This window comes from Callospermophilus lateralis, chromosome 16 (assembly GCF_048772815.1).
Source record: "Callospermophilus lateralis isolate mCalLat2 chromosome 16, mCalLat2.hap1, whole genome shotgun sequence".
Lineage (NCBI taxonomy): Eukaryota > Metazoa > Chordata > Mammalia > Rodentia > Sciuridae > Callospermophilus > Callospermophilus lateralis.
The window spans coordinates 50,385,977-50,393,386 of NC_135320.1; the positions used below are offsets into that span (position 1 = coordinate 50,385,977).

At 39.3% G+C, this 7,410-nt stretch overlaps 1 long non-coding RNA gene across 1 annotated transcript; it reads left to right on the forward strand.

The window, feature by feature from the left end:
- Positions 1-627: 627 nt before the first annotated feature.
- LOC143382326 (uncharacterized) lies at positions 628-3,608 on the forward strand. Its single transcript, XR_013088960.1, has 3 exons — positions 628-1,236; positions 1,594-1,686; positions 3,517-3,608. It is a non-coding gene; the product is annotated as an uncharacterized LOC143382326 (long non-coding RNA).
- The last annotated feature ends 3,802 nt before the right edge of the window (positions 3,609-7,410 follow it).

The window sequence follows — 7,410 nt, forward strand, 5'->3', positions numbered from 1 at the left end:
ATCAACAGAAGTGAGGCTTTCCAAGGAAAATTATGGGAATCTCTCTAAAATTCCAAAAAAAAAAAAAAAAATAGAAGTCACAGACATCTGAAATTTTTAGACTGTATAAATAATCAATTCATTTTGTTCAAAGCAGAGTCTTAACTAATTAAAATGACTCCAGTAACAACTATTAAGTACCTGCATTTGAGAATACTCTTATTGCCTACCAAAAAGAAAAATAAAACTAGAGTGATTCATAATTTATGCCTTGCAACTAATGAGAAGTCTTGAGTTATTTTACAACACATTCATTTATTCATTAACTTAGCTGAGCACACAATATTTTTTGAGCCACTGTCATGTACCAGACTCTTTAATATGGTATGAAGATCCCAAAAAAGAAACGATAGAGATCTTCTCCTTGTGCAGCTCAAAACCTGGTAGTTGTCGCAGGCAAGTAAAACTGACATTGACATGGTAAGCACACATGAAGTAGTGCAATAAGTTAGCAAAAAAAAAAAAAAAAAAAAAAAAACGAAGCTGCAGGATTCTGGCAAAATGGGTAAAAGTTCACAGAGGGACTGAGTCTTTAAAAGACTTTGAGGAGTTTCCCAAGTAGACAAAGGAGAAGGACATTCCAAATGAGAGAATATAAGTTCAAAAGCTCAGAGATGGGGAGATGGCTCTCAGTCTGGGAACCCTATGCATTTTAATAGGACCAAATGTAGAATACTGGATCAGGGAGAATGAGAATCAGGTTTGTTTAGTAGTTGGACTTAGATCTCCAGACACTTGTCACTGTTAGATTGACTCTTCCAAGAGAATTGCCAAACAGAGGAGAGGATCCTATTCTCAGTGAATTCAATGCCCAATTTATAGAACCTAAATCCCAACTTCCAGAGACATGTTCTTTCTTAAGGTAATTGTATTCCGTTTGCCAGCTCTTTGACACAAAGAGAAGTGCTAGCTTCATAGAAATAATTAATCCTCTTTTTCTGCCACTGGGATAAGCAAAGAAGAAAAAAAAGAAATAGATGATGTTATAAAAAAATAAAATCCAAGGCAGATCAAAGGGGATGTGGCAGAGGATTCGGCAACTGCCACCCTTAAGCAAAGAACAGTAATGAAGAAATGAGTTTTGGCAGCCCAGCCAATGGGATATGAAAGAAATTAATCCAGAAGGGATGTAATGACCTGAAAAAAATGATGAGCAAAGTCCAGAAGGATTAAAAGAGAGAAAAATGCTGCAGACAGGTAAGAGTCATCTTCTTCTCTGTCTTTCCTAGCTGAAGGGTATCAGATTTAAGATCTTAGCAAAGGAAGCAATTGTGGGAAAGCGAGCTAAAGAATTGATCTGGCAAAGTCACTTAAATTTCTTATTCTTCTTATTCATTTTTCTTGTTAAGGCAAAGAATGGTATTTTAATTTACTGTCATAACCGAGGTGCCGACCATGGATAATATTAGCCTGGTTCAATCGTGATGAAGTTTCCGTAGACTCGGGACACATTTTCAGATACTTTGTTTTTCCAACTAAAGATTATAGAGTTGCTTTTGAGACTCAGACCCTTAGTATAATGTATGTTGATGGTTTTGAATTTTTTCTTTCCAGAATGGACTTCAGTGCAACAGGGAATTAAACTGAAATCATTAAATTCTTTCTGCTTAGCACTCTAGAGAACATTTCTAGCCAGCCTGGCCTAAGGTTAGTGAATACTATAATAATAAATTGTTAATACTAAAATTTTTTGTATTTATTTGATTTTTAAGTGATTTTCCCGCCTCGTTAAGTAGAGTCTTCTTTTCTTTGAGTTCTTTGAGTTAGAAACAGAGGAGAAAATTTTCTTGATGGTCTGAGAATACGTTCCTGACCAAAGACTGTCCAATAAGCTTTTAAATAACAAGGACCTTTATAAGGACAGGTCAGAATCTGTATACAGCTCTGAGTAATAGTTCCAGGGACTCAAGTTCTCATTTATTAACTGGTTTGTGCTTTTCATACACCATTTGACATCTGTTTCTCAGGCCCTCAAGTGACAGGGCTCACCATGGGAAATTCAAACCATTGTCTTGAATTTTATCCATTGTTTCTGAATCAGAAAAAAAAAATGTGTCTTCAAAAGTTCTGACACTAAAGCAGCTGTAAAATGAAAATCAAAATACAAAACCCTCAGGTAGTTTGGGTTCATAGTCAGCACTGTGTCCCAGAATATGAAAAAAAGGAGGAGGAGGAGGAGGAATCATCTGACAGTATAGGTCATTACACTACTTTTAAACTAAAATAGCTCTTTAGTTTCAATATTCCAAGCACTGGTTAATTGTGCCATCTGATTGTAAGAATTTCAGCTGATTCACGGCCGTGTCTCCATCAGCCCTCCTCCAGTCTCCCTCCTCTAATTGCTGCCCACACTTTTCGCTCTGCAAGTCAAGGTAGGGGAGCATTTGCCAAGAAACTTGCCCTTTACCAGAAGTAGGCAAAGTGGCAACCGCAGCAGATAATGTCCCCAGGGGCCCCATCTCATGGTTTGGCCACAGTGAGAATTTTCTCGGTGTCTTGGGGGAGAGGGACATTGACCCAGCTTTCAGCCAAAGCCTGCTGCTGGAGAACTAATTACTAGTGTGAAAAAAGACTCGATTCAGGTCAATGTTTTCTCAAGCATTGTTTACATTTGATTTTAAATCCATACAATGGCAGAATTGACATTTGCAGCTTGCTACCACATTCATTTGCAAGGTTTTATGTTATTTTATTTTCAGGTTGGCAATGTTTGAGGAGGCATTTATCATTAAAGCCGTGGCCTTTGCTCCTAAAGCTTCGCCTTACAAGTACAATAACAAAAACTGCTAATTAAAAGAGGGAAAACAACCAGGAGTTGAACACAAAGGGGCACCCGTTCTTCATCAGCATAGAACAATGGAGCAGCTTCTTAGCCCGCTTTACACACAAGGCACAGTACTGGCAACCCTGCTCTCCCACCTACCCACCTAGGTTCATCCAGTTAGCCCTACTAAGAATAGGAGAGGAGGGAAGGGCCCTATTCTCTTATTTAATAACAATCCAAAGTAGGCCAGCTTATTCCCATGACAACAATAAACCCAAATCAATGTAATTTAAGCCAACAAAATTCCTTTCTTAGTCACAAAATTCATGTAGGTTCAGGCAACACTCTGGAGCAACTTGCCTCCATAGAGTGACTCAGTAATCCAGGCCAATAGAGGTACCACTCTCATGTTGCCCTCCTCATTCTAACAGGAGAAGAAAGGGCAAGTCTCCAATCAGTCATTCAGTGCTTCCCTTCATCCAGGAAGTAACAAATGGCACAGCTCATCATGACCCTATCTACCTTAAGAGAATAAAAAAACCTCATTGTCCCATGAACTTAGATGAAAGAATCAGAAATGGGTGCATGCTAAAAGTCTGTTCATAACACACTACCTAGTTTTGATCTTTCTCATTTGATACAGCATTTACGTGCATTTAGGGTATCTTTTCTCTTTTTTTAATCTTTTTTAATTTTTAATATTTATTTTTTAGTTTTCCGTGGACACAACATCTTTGTATGTGGTGCTGAGGATCGAACCCAGGCTGCACACATGCCAGGAGAGCGCACTACTGCTTGAGCCACATCCCCAGTCCTATCTATTCTCTTTTAAAATAAATTTTAAATTTTATTTTTTCATCTCTTTGTCATTTGCATTGGCATATACAAATGTTATGTTTGTTACTACAGAACTACAAAAAAAAAATCAGATAAATCTGTTGAGATAAGAAAGTTGATTTATTCCAGTGTGAACAGTTTGATATGCATAACATTGCTCTCAGAAAGGAATTTGGATGTACCCTATCACCATGAACTTTCACCCAAAAGACAATTTTGAGCACTATATTATATGAGATCTATATTGCAGATAAATAAAATGTAATTTGGAAACAATATATTTTCAAAGTTCTCTGCATTAAAAGTCTGAACTACAACCTTATAAAACCTCCTCCAGTATTTCTCCACCAGCCACAGCTGGCCTAAAATAGAATACAGATATGTTCCATTTTATGTGTGGGGAAACTAAACCACAGGAAGGTTAAGTAACTTGCTCAGGATCACACAGCTAATTAGTAGCAGAGCAGAACTAAAACAGGTATCCTGGTTGTACATCCCATTTAACCACCTGTTATATAGCCCTGAGTGTGCGTGTGTGTGCGTGCGCGCACACACACACACAAAATTCCTATATTGTTTTCTATTGATGAGGGAATTAAAGAATAAAACCTAGAGAGGCAAGAGAGAACATGTGTTAGAGAGCCATTAGTGCCATAGCAAGAAGATTTGATTCATACTCCAAAATGGACTTTTTTTTTGTAAAGGGCCAGGTAATAAATACTTTAGATTTTACAGGCTCTATAATCTCCTTCACAGCTACTCTGCTCCACCATTGCATGTAAGTAAACCACACACAATTCATAAATGAGTGAGAACAGCTGTCTGCTAATAAAACTTTTAATAAAGCTGGATGGTGGGCTAGATTTAGCCAATGGGCCATAGTTCTCTCTGGTCTAAGCAACGAGGGACCTTGAAGAGTTCTGACATGATCACATTTGTGGTGAATAGTTGGTATGCGCGGGATATGGAGGGTGAGGGGCAAGATTAGAATCAGGAAGCAGAAAAAATAGTCTCTATAATAATGGAAGCCTGAAGGGCAGCAAGGGTGGTAAGGAAATAGAAGAGACACGGCAAAGAGAGGCCATGACTGGCCCAACTGATGAGTTCATTATTCAACTGACTGTGCAGGAAGCCAATGAGTACCAGGAAACAGAAAAGAGAGTAGAGTGAAGAACATTGGCAAGGGAAGGAATACTTTGGGGTAGAGGTTTGAAATGTCTGGGTTGAGCTGGTATGGCCACCCCCTAGACACTTCAACATACGTATCTGAAACAGGAGAGAAATCCAGGGGAGAGATAAGGCTTCAGTGGCAATCACAAAAAGGTGGATTTTGAGGTGTTGGAATAAACAAGACAGTCCAGGAAGAGTTAAAGAAGAGAAATACACTGATGAGAAGTTCATGATGTCACTATTGAAATAAATATTAATATTTAAGGGTGTTATGGAGAAAGACACACTTGGAAAAAGACCAAGAAGAGGCACACAGAGCTGAAGGAAGAAACCAAATGAGGAAAGAAAATTTTAAGAGGGATGGAGAGTTCATCAGTGTTAAATGTTGGAGGGAAATCAAGTAAGATGACAGGGAAGTGTCATTAGAGGGCTATTGGTCCCATTAGAAATAAGAGCAATATTGGCTAAGGAAAAAATCCAATTTTCAGGAATTGAAGTTCTGAGGGATCCAATAAAAAGAGATCAAGCCATATCATTTTTGAATACTAAGAGGAAACTACAAGGACTCAGGTGAGATGGATCTGCACGTGTTTATGTGATTAGCCACACAGGCAACAGAGTGGGCTAGTGTAAAGACACAAGAAAGAAAGAGAGAGAAATCAATGGGGCAAGATTCCTAAGAGGTGCAAGGGAGTAGATTCCAAAATGTGGGGAAATGGGCTTGAGACTGAGGAGAGGGAGAAATTCTCAGGCAGGCACAGAGACAGACGTCCTGAGGTGGAGAAGCAGAATGGTGAGAAATTTGGAGCTGATGAGTTTCTATTCCATCTTTGAATAAGAAGCAGATCTTAGGTGCCTCTATATCTGAAGATCCACGAAAAGCAGTAGACTGTGTCAGGGTCAAAGAAGAGGACAATTATTAGGATCTAGAAACTACAAAGCCCAAATATTTTTTGGCAAGAACTTATGGATGCAAGGAAAAGCAGTTTACAACATCTTTATAAAAGTTCAGCTACAGCTCCTTTTGAAGTAGTTTCAATAGGCCTTTGCCCTCTCTGATGTATGACCAGCAGATCCTTCATTGCAATGTGCTCTTCAGGCCAGTTACAGTACCTGAAAATCCTCCATTAAATTGTATTTCTGTGGAGCAAACAACATCATCAGGACAAGGATTCACAATTGGGAGAGAGTCTTTGACAACTAGGTGAAAGAAAGAGAGGTGGTCTGAGGTCCAGGTGATGACTTGAAAGCCAAAAGAAAGTGAATTGTACTGAAGTCCAAGTTCATTTCCTTCCACTTAGAGACTTGTGCTGGCCTTGAGTGTGGCACTGTGGTCATCTTTGCAACAAACCCACAAAAGCATTCCTCCTTTTTGCAAACATAGGATGCTCACAAAAGACAATTCATGAAAAGGAAAAAATAAATGCACCTGAGCTTTACTGTTTGTTATTCATGGGAAGATTTTAAACAATATTCTGCACAATAATATGAATGTAGAAAGATTCATGTCTATGGGAATGACAATTTTAAAAGAAACAGTGTTATCATTTTGGGAGATCAGGAAGCTAAAGCAATCTTGGAAGAAAGAAAACATCCTGCCAAGTACCGTGGTGCATGCCTATAATCCCAGTGGCTTAGGAGGCTGAGGCAGGAGGATCCCTAGTTCAAAGCCAGCCTCAGCTATTTAGCAAGGCCCTAAGCAACTCAGTGAGACTCTGTCTCTAAATAAAATACAAAAAGAGCTGGGGTTGTGGCTCCGTGGTCAAGAGCCCTGGGTTCAATCCCTAGTACCAGAAAAAAAGAATACATCCTCAGTAGGAATCCACTTTAGTGCTGAGGTTCCTGGGAAGCAGCACTCTGACGATGGTGTGGTGAAATGGGAATACACAGTAAAGCCCTCACACACAAGCTCTTGATCACTTGTGAGGGCGGAGTTCCTGCTCCTTCCTAATCAGAAGTACAGTGGGGAAGAAGGATGACCAACCCTGAAAATGAACCCCTGCAGAGCACCAGTCCTTCCATGCATGATCCTTCAGATTCCCCAAAGCAGGCACAATGGATGAAGGTCAATTGCAACATGCCAGTGAGACATGGCTCCAAGAACATTTCTTTCCTTTCTTCCTTCCTGTGCCCTGAGTAAAGTCTGCTCATCTTTGACTCAGTCCCTACATCAGTTCCTTGTGAAGCTTTTCTTGATCTTCTTCCCAGAATCTAACAGAATTCAAAAAGCCCACCTCTGCATTTCCCTTAAATGACATGCATATGGCCAGCTGAGCAACTCGTCCTGGTTGGGTGTGAATGTCCCCACTTCCTTGCTGCGTTTCTGGGGCTGCCAAGATGCACCTGCATCCTCCTCATTCAGCTTCCTTCCCTTGGTCCTTTGCACCTAGAAGGAATATAATAAATGTTTGTTGAATTGAAATACATAAGGGAATTTAGCAAATCAAGAATGTTTTTGAAACTTCAATTTCTTGGCTAATTAGACATAAAATTAGGAAAGTGGCTGAATGACAAATATTAAACTCCAAATCTTCTTCAAAATGTATAATAATGTGTGGAGCAGCAGGAATCTTTATTCTTTCCCTCTGAAAATATAATTA